General features: G+C 43.4%; 1 long non-coding RNA gene across 2 annotated transcripts in view; it reads left to right on the top strand.

Moving 5' to 3' along the window:
• LOC133247229 (uncharacterized) overlaps positions 1 to 19,945 on the top strand; it is a 306,141-nt gene that overhangs the window by 39,352 nt on the left and 246,844 nt on the right. For both annotated transcript variants that reach the window (XR_009736330.1, XR_009736329.1), the window contains exon 2: positions 18,669 to 18,869. This is a non-coding gene — a long non-coding RNA (uncharacterized LOC133247229). The remainder of the gene's footprint in view (positions 1 to 18,668; positions 18,870 to 19,945) is intronic.

The raw sequence follows: 19,945 nt of genomic DNA, 5'->3' as shown, positions 1-19,945 counted from the left end.
GTAAAATGTGGTCATAATAGTACCCACTCAGAGAGCTATTGTAAGAATGGAATAAGATAGACACATAAACTGCTCTAGAATAAGGCCTACATTGTAATAAATTCTCACAGCGTTGCAGCTATTAGCAAAATCCTTAGTGTGAAGTCCATCTCACCAAATACTATCCCCTCTTTGTTCTAGAATGAAATTACATTGTTTGGCTATTGAAGAGTTCTTGCCCTTCACACCTTGAATCCTTGGTTTCAAAGTAATGGCAGGAATTTGTTCTAATTGCTCTATGACACATGCTTGGAATTATGGTCTTTCGACTGTTATTATGCCACAAACGCTTTGAGCCAGAAGCCTGGTACATTTATGAACATATGACTCATGGAGCAGTATACAAGTCCAGACTGCTGTAGGGAACTTCCTGTCGGTCAGTGGTTGCAGGAGCTGGGATGATCATAGCTAGAGTCATCTGCATGGCCGTTCATCCGTTGCCCAGGGAAGCTTAAGGAAGTCCGGCCATCTTTTGTGCCTTGTTAATCAAGAGACAAAGGTTTTAAATGAACTTTGGGATTTGTGACCTCTCAGCAGGAAATTGGGCTAATGACTTCTTTGTGTTCTGTTTAAATTTTTCTTTCCTGGGAGGCTAACAATAATTCCCTGATCTGGTGATTATTGTAAGGATTGGGCTTGTGCGATATGGTCTTAACAACGTAAGAACAGTAAATGAATTCACTTAGTCATTGATTTGATTAAGTATTTACTGTGCTTCATTAAGAATGGAAGATGAATATGGTGAGTACCCATGAGAGGGGAGTTTGATGTGTCAGCTGATAATTGAAGCAATATAGTAAATGCTAAAATAGAGTTTTATGTGCGGTGTTACAGGATCACAGAAGGAAAAATCCTAATCTTCCTCATGATTGTGATGGTTAATTTTATATGTCAACTTGGCCATGCCATGGTGACTAGACACATGGTCAAACATTATTCTGGGTCTTTCTGTGAGGGTATTTTTGGATGAGATTAATGTATAAATCAGTGGACTTTGAGTAAATGGGTTGCCCTCCATAGTGTGAATGGGTCTCATCCAGTCAGTTTAAGGCCTGAGTAGGCAAAAGTCTGACTTCCTCCAAACAAAAGGGAATTCTGCAGCAGGTGGCCTTCATGCTTGAATTGTAACATTTGCTCTTCCCTGAATCTCCAGCCTGCTGGCCTTCTCTGCAGATTTTAGGCTTGCCAGCTTTTATAACTGCATAAGCCAGTTCCTTAAAATAAATCTCTTTCTATCTATATACATCTTACTGGTTCTGTTTCTCTGAAGAATCCTAAATAATATAATGGTAAACAGGAAATGCTTTAGAGAATAGATGATATTTAAGCTGAGTCTTAAAGGATGAATCAGAGGAGTCCATTTAGGGTAAAGACAATCTAGGCAGAGTTAACTGCAAGTACAAAGGCATAGAGACTTGCAGCAGCATGGGGCTTTGGGAGAATTGTATACAACTCGGTTTTCTTGAACTTTGAATTTGAGAGGCATGAAGGGAGATATGGTGGAACTTAAAAATTGGAATCAGAGAAGGGGTGAAAAAGGGCTGAATAAGGTGGTGGTGGTGAGGAAGGAGCATAAAGATGGATTTGAGAGTTATTTGAGAGGTAGATTTGATAGGACTTCATTCATTAGACCCAGGTGGGGGTAATGAAAATAAAAAGGTGGAGTAAAGACATCTAGTTTCTGATTCAGGCTATTGGTTGGGTGGTGGCACTCTGACTCATATATTACAGACTTTATAATATGAGGCTAGATTATCCTGGACAACTTCCAAATGGTTTAATTAGCAAAGTGCTAAAAAGGTACTAAACCACCGCAACAAGAATAGCAAGCTAGTGAGCTTCCACGGAATGAGAGAATTAGAACATGCCTTCCAGATTCACAATTCTCATCAGTTTCACTATAAACTGAATGTAGGACATTCCCCACTCAAGGTGGAGCCTATGAATTCAAGGGGACAACATGAGCCTAAGGTAAAGACATTTCAATGCCAGCTTCTGTATTCTATGTATGAAATTGTCCCTCTTGCCTGTATAAAAAGTAGAGTATGGACTTAGTTCAGTTCAGTTCAGTCGCTCAGTCGTGTCCGACTCTTTGTGACCCCATGAACCACAGCACGCCAGGCCTCCCTGTCCATCACCAACTCCCGAAGTCCACCCAAACCCATTTCTACTGAGTCGGTGATGCCATCCAACCATCTCATCCTCTGTTGTCCCCTTCTCCTCCCGCCCTCAATCTTTCCCAGCATCAGGGTCTTTTCAAATGAGTCAGCTCTTTGCATCAGGTGGCCAAAGTATTGGAGTTTCAGCTCCAACATCAGTCCTTCCAATGAACACCCAGGACTTATCTCCTTTAGGATGGACTGGTTGGATCTCCTTGCAGTCCAAGGGACTCTCAAGAGTCTTCTCCAACACCACAGTTAAAAAGCATCAATTCTCTGGTGCTCAGCTTTCTTTATAGTCCAACTCTTACATCCATACATGACCACAGGAAAAACCATAGCCTTGACTAGACAGACCTTTGTTGACAAAGTAATGTCTCTGCTTTTTAATATGCTGTCTGGGTTAGTCATAACTTTCCTTCCAAGGAGTAAGCATCCTTTAATTTCATGGCTACAATCACCATCTGCAGTGATTTTGGAGCCCAGAAAAATAAAGTCTGACACTGTTTCCACTGTTTCCCCATCTGTTTGCCATGAAGTGATGGGACCAGATGCCATGATCTTAGTTTTCTGAATGTTGAGCTTTAAGCCAACCTTTTCACTCTCCTCTTTCACTTTCATCAAGAGGCTTTTTAGTTCCTCTTCACTTTCTGCCATAAGAGTGGTGTCATCTGCATCTCTGAGGTTATTGATATTTCTCCTAGCAATCTTTATTCCAGCTTGTGCTTCTTGCAGCCCAGCGTTTCTCATGATGTACTCTGCATAGAAGTTAAGAAAGCAGGGTGACAGTATACAGCCTTGACGTACTACTTTTCCTATTTGGAACCAGTCTGTTGTTCCATGTCCAGTTCTAACTGTTGCTTCCTGACCTGCATACAGGTGTCTCAAGAGGCAGGTCAGGTGGTCTGGTATTCCCATCTCTTTCAGAATTTTCCACAGTTTATTGTGATCCACACAGTCAAAGGCTTTGGCATAGTTAATAAAACAGAAATAGATGTTTTTCTGGAACTCTCTTGCTTTTTAGATGATCCAGCGGATGTTGGCAATTTGATCTCTGGTTCCTCTGCCTTTTCTAAAACCAGCTTGAACATCTGGAAGTTCATGGTTCACATACTGTTCAAGCCTGGCTTGGAGAATTTTGAGCATTACTTTACTAGCGTGTGAGATGAGGGCAATTGTGTGGTAGTTAAGTGGCCTAGAAATAGCTGTGGTAATTCCATCAGGATAACATGATAAGACTGATTTCCCTGTGATGCCCTTCCTTTCCTGTTCATTCCACTTAATAAATTCCTGTGTGTGACTCAAGGTCCAGCTTACACTAGCTCATACCTTCAGGAAATTGTCCCATGTGATGTCAGTCTGCAGTTAGCTCCCTTGCCCCCACATTCTTTTGCAGCACTTTGGAGTGGATTATAGACTGCCTTGAATATCTCACTTTCATATTCTGTGAATCCCCAGACCTCATCTTATTTACCTGCTGCATTATTCTTTCAGTTTCAAAATTCTAGTCTTGAATTTTATTTGCTGATCACTGTGCTTTTAAACAAGACAGCAAGAATTATATGCTACCCGCCCTTCTGACTATTTATTGAGTATTAACTATGTGGCAAGTATGTGATCCATCCCAATCACCATCCTTGGCTCCCTCTTGCCCTCAACTCACTCAGTTCCAACTATAGGGACTTATTCCCATCTCAGAGCCTTTCCATTTGTCTTCTGGCTACCCGGAGTGCCCTCCCCCAGAACCTCCCACTGTTTAGTTTCCTTAATGTCATGTCCTCAGAGAGACTTCTTCTGACCCAGCTCTCATGCATTTGCTCTCTATCTTGTTATCCTTCACTTTGCATAGAGCACACATGATTATCTAAACGCAACTTGTAACTTGCACACATGGCACAGTGCTTGGTTTTTCAGTAGGTGCTCTGCCTTTTGAATCAGTGAATCAGCTGTCAGGCAAATAGGCACCTGCCCTACTTAGTCTTTGCAGTGAAGACTAATAGTGAGCACCTACTTGTGGCCTACTTTTAAGGAACATACCGAGTTAAACAGTGCATGTAAAAGTATAGTAACTTATAATGGGGAGTTAATTGAGACTGTGGATTCAGAGAAAGACCTCCCTGAACCCAGTGAAGTTTAAGTTGAGACTGAAAGGGTTTCACAACCTCTTTTATACACTACTGAATATGTCCCAATTTTCTTCTTCTTTTTTTTTTCTTTCTGGCCATACCATGTGAATCTTAGTTCCCTGACCAGGAATTGAACCTGTGATCCCTGGAAGCATGGAGTTTTAACCACTGGACCACCAGGGAAGTCTCTGTCTCTATTGTCTTGTTCTTTATGCTGCTCAGAGCTCCTTCAGTTTTGACTTGCAGGACAAGACCTTGATTACTGATGGGGTAAAGAAGTAATTGACCTTTCTAGCTATTTTAAGATGGGCTTCCCAGCTGGCTCAGTGGTAAAGAATCCACCTGCCAGTGCAGGAGATATGGGTTCAATCTCTGGATAGGGAAGATCCCCTGAAGAAGCAAGTGGCAACCTACTCCAGTATTCTTGCCTGGGAAATCCCATGAACAGAGGAGCCTGCTGCTGCTGCTGCCGCTGCTAAGTCGCTTCAGTCGTGTTCGACTCTGTGCGACCCCATAGACAGCAGCCCATCAGGCTCTGCTGTCCCTGGGATTCTCCAGGCAAGAACACTGGAGTGGGTTGCCATTTCCTTCTCCATTGCGTGAAAGTGAAAAGTGAAAGTGAAGTTGCTCAGTCGAGTCTGACTCGTAGCAACCCCATGGACTGCATCCTACCAGGCTCCTCCATCCATGGGATTTTCTAGGCAAGAGTACTGGAGTGGCTTGCCATTGCCTTCTCCGACAGAGGAGCCTAGTGGGCTACAATCCATGGGGTCAAAAAAGAGTAGGACATGACTTAGCGACTAAAATAAGAACCAAAAACTTTAAGATAGATCATAAACAGTTCATTTTAGTACACAATGAATAATAATACTCCATTCCAGTCTATGTCATCATCATATTTATTAATGGAATTCAGCATTACAACTGTTCATGCATTTATTTAACTACCATAAACATTAAGCTGATGCCACCATTTACTTGATAAATCTCTTTATTCCATCTTTTCTTTTACACAGATGTAGTTAACCTTCACTCTGTCTGCAGTTGTTTATTCCATCACTAAAGCACTGGTGTGTTAGGACTTAATTGAAGAGGGTTTTTGTCCCCTACCTACTGCAACATTGCTAGTGAGGCACTCTCTGGTATGCATTTCTGGGTTGCTACACTGATGATATGTTTTGATAAAAAGAGTGCCTTTGGATATTATTACCTTGATCTTACTCTTGATATCAAAATTGTCACTGCTACATGGCTGATGGGAAAATGTTCCACTGCTGGGAGCACAGCCACAAAACACTTAATCACAGCTTTCCCTTTCCCTGTTCTATAACCCACCACAACTAACTCTCTCCCTATATATTTATTTCGTTGCTGCACAAATGGATGTTTGTTGATTCAGTGGCTAGTTAGGGCTTATTTCTACAGTCAACTACAAAGGTCTTTGTGTTTGGGAAATCAAAGTATAATTTCAGTTGGTTTCTTCATCTCTTTAGTAGGAAAATGGGTGTGTGATCAGAATGTCCAATATGTAATTAGACTGGAAGATGAGACTCCGTTATTCCAAAGCTTCAACCAGGCGCCAGAGGATGAGAACTGGAGAAGGAATGGGTATTGTTGGAACCCGGTCTTCTTTATATCTGTGTGACCGTGGACAAACCCTGCCTCTCTACACTGTAATCTTTTTTCCTGTGAAACCACAAGATTGAGTCTTGGGCTCCTTTTGGAAGGAAGCTGGAGGACTTATTGACAAGATGTTGAAATGTCTTGCTATGGAAAACTTCTATTTGGTAAGGTTGCTGGGGACTCATCAAGGGGAGGGTGAGTTAGTGGCCTCTGGTTGTCTCTTCTAGGTTTTGATGTCTTTGAAAGAAGCTGAAGAGAGAGAGAGAGAATAGAAAATTGTGCTTACTGTGTAAACAGTTAATAATACTATCAATTTCTACCTCATTGCCATATAATGGAGATAGGAATCTCATTATTCAGACACATGCAAATGTAACAATTCTAGTCTTTATATGCAGCCTCTTAATCACCATGCCACTCACACTGTGTAATTTGTTCTGAGAACTTGGGCACGTAAAACACATCACCCTAATCACCACCGGTCATGGCACCACTGAAGACAGAACCAGCCTAATAGGTATTTGAAAGGAGACGTGCTGAGGACTGCACTGCTGCAAGGCGAAAACAGGCTGCCAAACACAATGGCTCGGATTGGCTTTGGAGAGCAACTGGCTGGAAACTGATACAGCTGTTCCCCAAATGGTGGCAGGGTTTAAAGGTGGCTCCCAAAGACCTATCTTGAGATTGGATTAGTAAAATGGGAAATAAGGTCTCTCTGTGGTTTTAAAGAATGCTGTCAGATCTGGCCTTCAAGTACATCACTCACTTCCACTACACCAGAAATACAGACTCTTAGGAGTTTGTTTGGCTCAGGTATGTGCTGTCTATTATGGCAGCCGCTAGCCACATGTGACTGCTGAGCATTTGAAATGTGGCTAGAGCAAAGGAGATGAGCTGTATGGGTAAAATACATATGGAATTTCAAATACTTTGCAATAAAAAAAATGAATGCAAAGTAGCTCATTGATAATTTTATATTGATTACATGTTGAAATGATGCTATTTTGGATATATTGATTTAAATTAAATGTAGTATTCAAATTAATTCCTCTTGCTTCTTTTTACTTTTTAAATGTGAGTCCTTAGAAAACATAAAGTTACATGTGTGGCTCACATTTTAATTCTATTGGACAACACTTGCCTAGAGGAATCAGATGCTTGTTTACTCCAGCTGCTGTGATTCTGCCTTCTTTTTCTTTCTCCTTTTACAAACTCATATCCCTTTAAAGACTTTTCACATTGGCACGAGGAGCCTGCTTCCTCACTCCTACTGGGGAGCAGAGTTCCTTTCACCATTCTGCCTGGCGTCTCTCTACCTAACTCCTGGTGCAGACAGCTTGAATAAAACATGTTCCTCTGGCTGTGAAGAAAGCCCTGTTTTCAGGGACATCTGGGTCAGAATTTTAGACAGACATGGGAGTTTAAACCTGACATAGGTCTAACCTTCTGATGAGGTTTAGGTTTTGTCCCAGAGGACCTAAGCGGGTGAAAAACCACAGCACATCAAGGACAGTATGCAGTGTAAAGAGAAGCAGGGGTCCTGGACTGATGTTAGAAGACGTGGATTAAAATCTCTGGTTAGCCACTGGTTAGCTAGCTTTGATTTGGACAAATCATGGTATTTGAGCCTCCGTTTCTTGCTCTGTCAGCTGCCTATAAGGTGAACTCAACTACGCTTACTTCAGAGAAATGTTGTGTTGTGTTCATTGCTCAGTCATGTCTGACTCTTTGCAACCCCATGTAATGTAGTCCACCAGGCTCCTCTCTCCATGGGATTTCCTGGGCAAGGATACTGGAGTTGGTAGCCATTCTCTTCTCCAGGGGATTGCTGAATATCAAATGAGATCATGTATAAGAAAATATGTATGACTTGGGAAGCTCTGTTTATGGTGGCAAATTTATGGCCAGAGGTGCAGGTCCTGGGGACAGATGGTTTTGTTTGGAAAAAAAGAAAAATGCATTTTCTTTACCAGAATTGGAGTATCTGCAGTGGAGGGGACACTCTTCTGTTTCTCATAGACTTTACCATTCTTGTTATCTTAATTCAGTTGATTTGTGGCACCTGCCTGTCTGCTTAAGGTGGATGTGTTCAGGTACCTTGCAAGATGGGATGGGGCACACTTAGTAACACAACCATGCCTGTTGCTGGCTGGCACAGTTCCTGTCCCCAGCAGCTCACAACAAGTACGTAAGTTATAGCATAACTAAGTCTGGATGCATGGATGTTTACCAAGTAGCTGATCACTGCTCTAAGATCTAGGGATGAAAATTGAGAGGAACAAATAGCTGTGGGTATAACAAAAAGTCCAGGTGACTAACTGAAGGACATTTAAGAGGAGGTGGGGTATAGGAGGGGGGTATAGGAGGAAGATGGAGAAGGCAATGGCACCCCACTCCAGTCCTCTTGCCTGGAAAATCCCATGGATGGAGGAGCCTGGTGGGCTGCAGTCCATGGGGTCTCTAAGTGTCGGATACGACTGGGAGACTTCACTTTCACTTTTCACTTTCATGCATTGGAGAAGGAAATGGCAACCCACTCCAGTGTTCTTGCCTGGAGAATCCCAGGGACAGGGGAGCCTGGTGGGCTGCCGTCTATGGGGTCGCACAGAGTCGGACACAACTGAAGTGACTTAGCAAGCAGTAGCAGTATAGGAGGAAGAAGGGTAACATTTTTGAGCCGAGACTGGGCCATACATAAGACTGAGCACTTCTCATCACTAACCATCTCATCTACGCAAAGCAACCATCAGAGCTAGATATTGTTATCTTTGTTTGCAGATAAGGACAGGAAGTTCATGAAATCCTCCCAAGGTCACACACAATGGATAGAGCTAGGATTTGAATCCAGGTCTTTCTGAGTGGATTAAAACCCAGAAACACAGGGCTTAAGGCCATGGCGTGTCCACTGTGTTCCCCTCAACCCCTCCAGAATTAATGAAAGGATGATGCATAGCCAGGAGAAACATCAACAACCTCAGGTATATCTGAGGTTGTCATGCTGTCATGTTGTCAGATGACAACACCCTTATGGTAGAAAGTGAAGAAGAACTAAAGAACCTCTTGATGAAAGTGAAAGAGGAGAGTGAAAAAGTTGGCTTAAAGTTCAACATTCAGAAAACTAAGATCATGGCATCCGGTCCCATCACTTCATGGCAAATAGATGGGGAAACAGTGGAGACAGTGTCAGACTTTATTTTTCTGGGCTCCAAAATCACTGCAGATGGTGACTGCAGTCATGAAATTAAAAGACACTTACTCCTTGGAAGGAAAGTTATGACTAACCCAGACAGCATATTAAAAAGCAGACATTACTTTGTTACCTTACAAAGAGTTGACATTACTTTGTCAACAAAGGTCTGTCTAGTCAAGGCTATGGTTTTTCCAGTGGTCATGTATGGATGTGAGAGTTGGACTATAAAGAAAGCTGAGTGCCAAAGAATTGATGCTTTTGAACTGTGGTGTTGGAGAAGACTCTTGAGAGTCCCTTGGACTGCAAGGAGATCCAACCAGTCCATCCTAAAGGAGATCAGTCCTGGGTGTTCATTGGAAGGACTGATGTTGAAACTGAAACTCCAATACTTTGGCCACCTGATGTGAAGAGCTGACTCATTTGAAAAGACCCTGATGCTGGGAAAGATTGAGGGCAGGAGGAGAACGGGACGACGGAGGATGAGATGGTTGGATGGCATCACCGACTCGATGGACATGGGTTTGAGTTGACTCCGGGAGTTGGTGATGGACATGGAGGCCTGGTGTGCTGCAGTCCATGGGGTCACAAAGAGTCAGACACGACTGAGTGATTGAACTGAATGGATGCATAGCAATTATTTTCTTAATGTTTGTTGGGCCTCTTTCTTACCCACTACCCACCCCTTTCCAAGAGATTTGTATTTTTAAAGCCAAAATGATTTATTTATTGAAGTTACTATAGTATACTTTTGAAAGCATGTTGTTATTTAGTCACTAAGTTGTGTCTGACTGTAGCCTACCAGATTCCTTTCTCCTTGGGATTTCTCAGGAAAGAATACTGGAATGAACTGCCATTTCCTTAGGGGATCTTCCCAACCCAGGGATAGAATCTGTGTCTCCTTCATTGGCTGTCAGATTCTTTACCCCTGAGCCACCAGAGAAGCCCTTTGAAAGTGTACAAAACTGCATAATAATGCATGATTTTTCAACAAAGACACTAGATATATTTAATGACAAGATAAAGGTATGTCTAATGACTTTTGTTCTGTTCTAAAGTGAAGTCAATCAGTCATGACCGACTCTTTGTGACCACATGGACTGTAGCCCACCAGGCTCCTCCATTCATGGGATTCTCCAGGCAAGAAGACTGGAGTGGGTTGCCATTTCCTTCTCCAGTGGATCTTCCTGACCCAGGGATTGAACATAGGTCTCCTGCATTGCAGGCAGGCTCTTTACCATCTGAGCTACAAGGGAAGCTCAAGTTCTAAAGTCATCATGAATTCAAAAGTTGCACATCTAGGAAATGTACTAAGGGAGCTCTCTTCCATGGTCTGTATATTTTAATACACTCATGTGAGCATCTCTTCTGTTTTGGTGATTGGCTAGGATCCAGGGATGTTTGGAAGATGGCACTAGGAGCCCATCAGCATCATTAACTCTTCTAAGAGGAGAGGGAGCACAGATGTCAAAAGAGGCATCCTGATCTTGTTCACCTCCTAAGTGAAAGTGAAGTCGCTCAGTCATGTCTGACTCTTTGCGACCCCGTGGACTATAGCCCTCCAGGCTCCTCTGTCCATGGGATTCTCCAGGCAAGAATACTGGAGTGGGTTGTCATTTCCTTCTCCAGGAGGTCTTCCCAACCCAAGGATTGAACCCAGGTCTCCTGCACTGCAGGCAGATGCTTTAATCTCTGAGCCACCAGGGAAGTTCACCTCCTAAAGTGAATTCACTCAGTCATGTCCGACTCTTTGCGACCCAGTGGACTGTAGCCTGCCAGGCTCCTCTGTCCATGGGATTTTCTAGGGAAGAGTACTGGAGTGGTTGCCATTTCCTTCTCCAGAGGATCTTCCTGACCCAGGGATGGAACCCAGGTCTCCCGCATTGAAAGCAAGACGCTTTACCATCTGAGCCACCAGGGAAGTTCACCTCCCGTAGAGTTCAGTTCAGTTCAGTCACTCAGTCGTGTCCAACTCTTTGCGACCCCGGGAATTGCAGCATGCCAGGCCTCCCTGTCCATCACCAACTCCCGGAGTTCACCCAGACTCACGTCCATCGAGTCAGTGATGCCATCCAGCCATCTCATCCTCAGTCGTTCCCTTCTCCTCCGGCCCCCAATCCCTCCCAGCATCAGAGTTTTTTCCAGTGAGTCAACTCTTCGCATGAGGTGGCCAAAGTACTGGAGTTTCAGCTTTAGCATCATTCCTTCTAAAGAAATCCCAGGGCTGATCTCCTTCAGAATGGACTGGTTGGATCTCCTTGCAGTCCAAGGGACTCTCAAGAGTCTTCTCCAACACCACAGTTCAAAAGCATCAATTCTTCAGCACTCAGCCTTCTTCACAGGCCAGCTCTCACATCCATACATGACCACTGGAAAAACCATAGCCTTGACTAGATGAACCTTGTTGGCAAAGTAATGTCTCTGCTTTTGAATATGCTATCTAGGTTGGTCATAACTTTCCTTCCAAGGAGTAAGCGTCTTTTAATTTCATGACTGCAATCACCATCTGCAGTGATTTTGGAGCCCCCCAAAATAAAGTCTGACACTGTTTCCACTGTATTCCCATCTATTTCCCATGAAGTGATGGGACCAGATGCCATGATCTTCGTTTTCTGAATGTTGAGCTTTAAGCCAACTTTTTCACTCTCCTCTTTCACTTTCATCAAGAGGCTTTTTAGTTCCTCTTCACTTTCTGCCATAAGGGTGGTGTCATCTGCATATCTAAGTTTATTGATATTTATCCTGGCAATCTTGATTCCAGCTTGCGTTTCTTCCAGCCCAGCATTTCTCATGATGTACTCTGCATATAAGTTGAATAAGCAGGGTGACAATATACAGCCTTGACGTACTCCTTTTCCTATTTGGAACCAGTCTGTTGTTCCATGTCCAGTTCTAACTGTTGCTTCCTAACCTGCATATAGGTTTCTGAAGAGGCAGGTCAGGTGGTCTGGTATTCCCATCTCTTTCAGAATTTTCCACAGTTTATTGTGATCCACACAGTCAAAGGCTTTGGCATAGTCAATAAAGCGGAAATAGATGTTTTTCTGGAACTCTCTTGCTTTTTCCATGATCCAGCAGATGTTGGCAATTTGATCTCTGGTTCCTCTGCCTTTTCTAAAACCAGCTTGAACATCAGGAAGTTCACGGTTCACATATTGCTGAAGCCTGGCTTGGAGAATTTTGAGCATTACTTTACTAGCGTGTGAGATGAGTGCAGTTGTGTGGTAGTTTGAACATTCTTTGGCATTGCCTTTCTTTGGGATTGGAATGAAAACGGACCTTTTCCAGTCCTGTGGCCACTGCTGAGTTTTCCAAATTTGCTGGCATATTGAGTGCAGCACTTTTACAGCGTCATCTTTCAGGATTTGAAAGAGCTCAACTGGAATTCCATCACCTCCAATAGCTTTGTTTGTAGTGATGCTTTCTAAGGCCCGCTTGACTTCACATTCCAGGATGTCTGGCTCTAGGTCAGTGATCACACCATCATGATTATCTGGGTCGTGAAGATCTTTTTTGTACAGTTCTTCTGTGTATTCTTGCCATCTCTTCTTAATATCTTCTGCTTCTGTTAAGTCCATACCATTTCTGTCCTTTATCAAGCCCATCTTTGCATGAAATGTTCCCTTGGTATCTCTACTTTTCTTGAAGAGATCTCTAGTCTTTCCCATTCTGTTGTTTTCCTCTATTTCTTTGCATTGATCGCTGAAGAAGGCTTTCTTATCTCTTCTTGCTATTCTTTGGAACTCTGCATTCAGATGTTTATATCTTTCCTTTTCTCCTTTGCTTTTCACTTCTCTTCTTTTCACAGCTATTTGTAAGGCCTCCCCAGACAGCCATTTTGCTTTTTTGCATTTCTTTTCCATGGGGATGGTCTTGATCCCTGTCTCCTGTACAGTGTCACAAACCTCAGTCCATAGTTCATCAGGCACTCTATCTATCAGATCTAGGCCCTTAAATGTATTTCTCACTTCCACTGTATAATCATAAGGGATTTGATTTAGGTCATACCTGAGTGGTCTAGTGGTTTTCCCTCCTTTCTTCAATTTAAGTCTGAATTTGGCAATAAGGAGTTCATGGTCTGAGCCACAGTCAGCTCCTGGTCTTGTTTTTGCTGACTGTATAGAGCTTCTCCATCTTTGGCTGCAAAGAATATAATCAATCTGATTTCGGTGTTGACCATCTGATGATGTGCATGTATAGAGTCTTCTCTTGTGTTGTTGGAAGAGGGTGTTTGCTATGACCAGTGCGTTCTCTTGGCAAAACTCTATTAGTCTTTGCCCTGCTTCATTCTGTATTCCAAGGCCAAATTTGCCTGTTACTCCAGGTGTTTCTTGACTTCCTACTTTTGCATTCCAGTCCCCTATAATGAAAAGGACATCTTTTTTGGGTGTTAGTTCTAAAAGGTCTTGTAGGTCTTCATAGAACCGTTCAACTTCAGCTTCTTCAGCATTGCTGGTTGGGGCATAGACTTGGATTACTGTGATATTGAATGGTTTGCCTTGGAAACGAACAGAGATCATTCTGTCGTTTTTGAGATTGCATCCAGGTACTGCATTTTGGACTCTTTTGTTGACCATGATGGCTACTCCATTTCTTCTGAGGGATTCCTGCCCGCAGTAGTAGATATAATGGTCATCTGAGTTAAATTCACCCATTCCAGGAGACTCTAAAGGCAATGTCTATCCCTAGCATCCTGTCTTCTTTTTCCTTCCTCCTGGAGGGTGTATTTATGGACAGTCAAGTTTGTTGTCTGGGGAATCTGACCAGCCTGCAGGGCACTCTGGTCCCAGCAGTGACTAGGGCTGTTTGATTATAAAACCTCTGGTTCTTGTCTGTAGTAGTGTTTAGCATTGATTCCTTAGTGATAAGGAACTGCGCCCCACCTCAAACCGGTGAGGCTTTCTGTGGCTATCCCAACCAAAAGGTCTCCTCCCCACCCCTTTGCTCCAAACTCCCTTGGGATTGGCTCTTCAAGTGGGCAGAGGTCAAAGAGAGTTGCAACTGAGCAAGCCAAGGGCGATGGCCTTGGTTATGGGCCTTGTGTGCATCATGAGACAGTGGCCTTCATCAGCTTGTGTTTGACTTCCCTCTGCTACAAGTTGGGGTAAAGGTCACCATGGGCTCATTCAGAGCCCAGGCTCTGGAATCTGACACACCCAAGTTTCATTCTTTACACTGCTATTTTCTGGCTGGATCACCTGGCAGAGATTGACTTAAAATGTAAATCATCTACACAAAAATGTATAATAACAACGAGGATGTTATGATATTTTAATAATAACAGCAAGCACATCTATTGCTTTTACTAAGTGTTATGCACTACTCTGTCTTGTATATATTAACTTAATTGATCCTACAGCAACCCTATGAGGTATGTACAATTATTATCCCCATTTTACTGATTAGGAAACTGAGACAGTGAGAAGTGAAGAAATGTCTCAACATTCTATAGGTGGTAATTACATACCTGAGATATCCAAGTAGTGCGAGTCCAAAGTCCATTCCTAAGCACTGGGTTATGCACAAATATTAAACACATGCAAATTTGGAACACAGTAGATGTTCCATAAATTCTGTCTATTAATCCAATTATTATTATCTTTAATGGTCCTGGTTTGCACGGCTTCCATGAGGCACCTTAGAAGTGGAGTGAGACGAGGCATTTTTGTAAAATGATGACTTCTTTTTTTTTCATCATTTTGAGCTTAGGTGAGGGTATTGGGTCTGAATTCTGTTCCTCTGCTTTTTTTTTTTTTTTGGATCAAACAATTTTGTTGAGGGGCTTCAGGGGAGGGTCGATGGCCTGGGAGGACAATAAGATCTGATGTCCTAGCCTGACTGGGATCTCCCCAGTTTCACAGTGGCCAAAAAGCAGAAGCAAATATTTCAGAGAGGTGAGGTGACAGGCTTGATTATTCCTTTTGAATCTTTTTTTTTTTTTTGGTGGCACAGCATGACATTTAGGATCTTAGTTTCCCAACCAGGGATTGAACCTGTGTCCCCTGCAGTGGAAGCATGGAGTCTTAACCACAGGACCACCAGGGAAGTCCTAGTTCCTCTGTCTTTTAACTTATTATATGTTAATATTTTTATCACATTTTGCAGTTTACATATTACATTGTACTCTGATGAACACTAACATCTTTTCATGGGCATAAGCTAAAGTGAGTTAATATGTGTAAAGTATTTAGACAAGGGCTTGGTACTGAGTATGTGCTATATAAGGAGAGGGTATATAGAGGGTCATTTCAAAGACCTGAATATGATTTCACCCGAAGCTCTGCTTTGATCTATCTTTCCTTGTGGGGATGCTTCTGTCCCCAGATCCTATTAGGACAGATAGAGACCATGTGCCATAGTTGTCTATTGTGTTGCCAGCTGCCAGTACAGGAGCTCCTTGAGGACAGAGATCTAGCTGGATTTACCCCTCATGGCCAAGGCCCACCACATGGACTGGTGCACAGAAACAAATATGAGCTTGGCAAGAAACCTTTCTTTGTACCGAACTCCAGTAAGGAACAAGGCAAAAAGAAATAAGAGGAACACATCTTCATTTCCCAAACTTGCCATTCTACCTTTTAGGGTCTATATTTAAAAGATTATTTCATGACACAAGGAGTTAATAACTCCCTTCAGGTGACCCAGCGGTGAAGCCAACATCACTTTATGCAAATTGTCAGACATGGGAATTATGTCACAGAAGACAGGGGCTGCAGGTACAGAAAGAAGACTGGCTTTTTGCTCATACTGTTTCTGTAACTATGAAGTTTCTCTGTACACAATTTCTTTGTATGCATATATATTTCTGTATTATATAATATTTACTGAGATTCAACTAGGGGTCAGATGTTTTAAAAGCCTTATATATATTAACTCATTTAATTCTCATGATAGCCCCATGAGCTCGATACATTTATGATCCTCATTTCAAGGACTCTGGGGCATAGAGAGGCTCGGCTCGGCTCCCAAGGACACACAGCTGGTATGTGGTGGAGGTAGGATTTGAACCCCAAAATCTGGTTCTGTTATCTTACTCATCACATGTAACATCTGATTCCTTATTTTGATGTAGTCCTTCCATCTAATATGTAACTAATATAGAAAATGCTATGTTAGTTATGTCAAATTAACACATTACAGAGATTTTAGAAGGGTTATCAATGGCCCTACCCACCCCAGAGAGAGCTCCCCAAGGGTTACCTCTCCTGGTGGTCAGCAACTGCTTTGCCCCTGTAAAAACTCTTTAATGACAAAGGGCTGACGGACATGTGAGTTCCTAACAGAAAGTGACAAACTCTGCTACTTTAGTTAAGTGTCATTTACTATAGAGGTAACACACTTCCAAATGGTCCATCAGAACCCCCTTCATCTGCTGCTCCCATATCTGCCCCAAGGACCTGGCCTGGGAAGTGAATCACTTGTAAGCCTAACATTTCCAGTCCCCCATGGACTTGGTCTGGGCTTCCCTGGTGGTTCAGATGGTAAAGAATTCACCTGCAATACAGGAGACCTGGGTTTGATCCCCAGGTTGGGAAGATCCCCTGGAGAAGGGCATGGCAACCCACTCCAGTATTCTTGTCTAGAGAATCTCCATGGACAGAGGAGCCTGGTGGGCTACAGTCCATGGGGTCACAAAGAGTCAGACATGACTGAGTGACTAAGCACATGGTCTTAGTCAAGGGATGCTATAGCAAAATACTATAGACTGAGTGACTTAATGAACTAACATTTCTCATGGTTCAAGAAGTTGGGAAATTCAAAATGAGGGTACCAGCAGATGTAATCTTGGTGAGGGCTCCCCTCCTGGCTTGGAGATGGCTGCCTGCTCACTGGGTGCTCACAGAACCTCTTTTTTGTACTCTCAAAAATACAGAGAGCTCCTCTTCTTATGAAGGCACTAATCCCGTCATGACCTCATCTAAACATAAGACTATTTCTTCAAATACCATCACATCACATCTCTGGGGGTTACAGCTTCAACATATGAATTTTGGGGCAACATACGCACATAATGCTTTTCCTCTTTCCTGCAGACAATAGGTCCCAGAGCTACTGATTTCAGTGCAAAGTGAGGCACCAGGTAAATACTTATAATAAATACTTGTTGAACTGAAAGAAGATGAATGATGCCCTGGTATTTAAAAGTTTCTAAGGACTAAGACTCTCCTTTTTGCCTGGAAGAGGGACTGCAGCATATACTAAAACTGCCAAAGCACCCAGAAGTTGAAAGAGTGATGGGAGCTGGAGTCACTTAGGCAAGTGTCTGATAAAACAACTTCGCTCTAGGATAAAGAGAGAAAAAGAATGGGTGTCAGAGTGGGGAAGCCCCTCGTTTGTGTCTTGGTGCTGCCATGGAGAGGCTGTGCAACCTGGGCAGGTCAGGTGGCCCTCTTCCTCACTCTTCTGTAAAGGAGGATGATACTGACTTCATGGAAGTGCTGGGAGGAGGTGCTGGAGCAGCGTTTATAAGTCAGCAACACACCTCCTGGCTTGGAGAGGTGCCAGAAAAGGTTTCCCCTTCTTAAATTAATGCTTTGTCTGTGCCAAGTGAAGCCTTCGATGGGACGTGGGTAATCTAGAGAGCAGATATGGGAGAGCTATGTGTACATGAATCACAGGCTCGTAGAAGCTAATGTTAGTACATGACCTAAAAGAGATATGTCATGGGAACCAAATAAACTGTTTATATCTCGGAGGCCACCCATGACATCTGAGGTTACCTATTAGCCTTACCATGAGCTCTTGGGTATCACAGGTAGGGAGGGAGAGAGGGAAATGGAGAACATTACAGGTGAAATTTACATGTAGCTCTTTTGTAGCCCTTAAAACCCCTATCCCCCAGAAACTTTAAAAGGACTGGAGTGGTAGATTTAAAAAAAAAAATAGCTTACTGAAAAGGGCAGACTAGATACTCTATATGCAAGGAATGGGGCTGGTAATATTAAGCAAGCACCTGGAAGCAAAGGGACCTTGCTTCACTAAATTGGAGCTAAACGTACCCACCTGGTTAGCTTTGTGTGTAATAAGTAAGCTTTCAGGTCCTCTGTGTCCCCAGGTGCCCACTGGTCATCTACCTGTGAGGTCAGGCTGCCTTTCTCTGCCACCAGCTTTCTTTCCTTGGCCCACCCCAATTCTCATCACAAAGCCCAGGTTTTGAGCCAGGTTACTGAGACCTACAGGGTGACAGAAGTTTAGAGAAGGCTGCTGATTCCCCTTCTTCAAGAGTAATGTCCAAGAACATGAGCTTTAGCATCAGAATCATCCAGGTTTGTGTCCAGGCTCCATTGCTTGTTGGTTGTATGACCTTGGGTACATTTCTTAACCTCTGCATCTGTAAGATGGGCATAATCATACCTATTTCACATGGTTGAGTGAATTAAGTGCTATAAATGAAACACCTACAACCATGCCTGGAAAATGAACACTCAGAAGAGAATAGCTATTATCAATCTTAGTAGTGGCATTTTTACAGACTGGGAAAAACCCATTGTCCTTCATTCTATTTCCTCTCTGATCCTGATGGTTGTGGACTAGTGGAGAGAGCAAGACCAACAGAGGCCTCTGCTGCCAGCTGACATGCAACCTTGAGCAAGCCCGTCTCCACTCTGAGCCAGACTTCCCTCCTCTCTTAAATAAGGACAACAGTGCACCCCCTCACTGGACTACCTGAGTGCTGGGAGGCACGCAAGGGACACCGCCACCAAAGTTCAGCGAGTCTACACGGAGACGGGAGAGGTAGGATGATGCCATCTATGATGCCCTGAAGCCCCACACACTCCTCCATGTGTGGCCCACAGCACACCCTGTTAAAAACATAAAATTTCAGGTCCCAACACAGATCTTGTAAAACCAGAAACTCTGGGGGTGGAGTGTGTGATCTCCATCCAGCCAGCATTCCAGGTGATCCTGTTGCACCTTCATGTGTGGGAAGCACTGTGTTAAGGTCATCCGGAGAAGGGCAGAGATGAATTACCCACAGGAAACTGTTTAACTTTGGAAGATATTTAGAAATAGTAAAACGATCTCCGCCCCCCACCCACCTTCTTATGTAGAAGGATATTCAGATATATTTGAAGTTTAGCCACTGTTATGGGCTGAATTGTGTCCCACTAGAATTCATATGTTGAAGTTCTAACCTCAGGACCTCAGGATGTGACTGTATTTAAAGAGGTAATTAAGGTAAAAGGAGGTCACATGCACGCGTGTGTGCTCACTTGTGTCTGATTCTTTGTGACCTCAAGAACAGTAGCCCACCAGGCTTTCTGTCCATGGGATTTCCCAGGCAAGAATACTGGAGTGGGTTGCCAGTTCCTCCTCCAGGGAAACTTTCCGAACTAGAGACTGAACCTGCGTCTCCTGCACTGCAGGTGGATTCTTTGCCACTGAGCCACCTGGGAAGCCCCCTACTCTGAGGTCATGTGGCTGGGTCCTAATTCAATATGACTGGTGTCCTTGTAAGAAGATGAACTTTGGCTGTAGACAGGTAGAGAGGGAAGACCATGTGAAGACATATGGGAACGCAGCTATCTATAAACCAGAGAGGCTTCAGAAGAAACCAGTTCTGCCCACACCTTGATCTTGGAATGTCTAGACTCCAGAATTGTGAGATAACACATTTCTGTAGGTAAAGCCACCCAGTCTGTGGTATCTGTTATGGCAGCCCATAGCCAAGGTGGAGCCCTGAGCAGAGTGAGCTCTGCATAGTTGAGGCTGGAAGCTGCGGGCAAGGAGGTAAGTACAGGTTTGAGAGCTTGATACCCCCAAGGGGAAAGCCATTTTTAGATGCCTCTGTTGATGGAAGCAAAATAGAT

Source organism: Bos javanicus, chromosome 5 (assembly GCF_032452875.1).
Source record: "Bos javanicus breed banteng chromosome 5, ARS-OSU_banteng_1.0, whole genome shotgun sequence".
In the NCBI taxonomy this organism is placed as follows: Eukaryota; Metazoa; Chordata; class Mammalia; order Artiodactyla; family Bovidae; genus Bos; species Bos javanicus.
The sequence above is the reverse complement of the archived record's forward strand: the minus strand, read 5'-3'. Positions and strand labels throughout refer to the sequence as shown.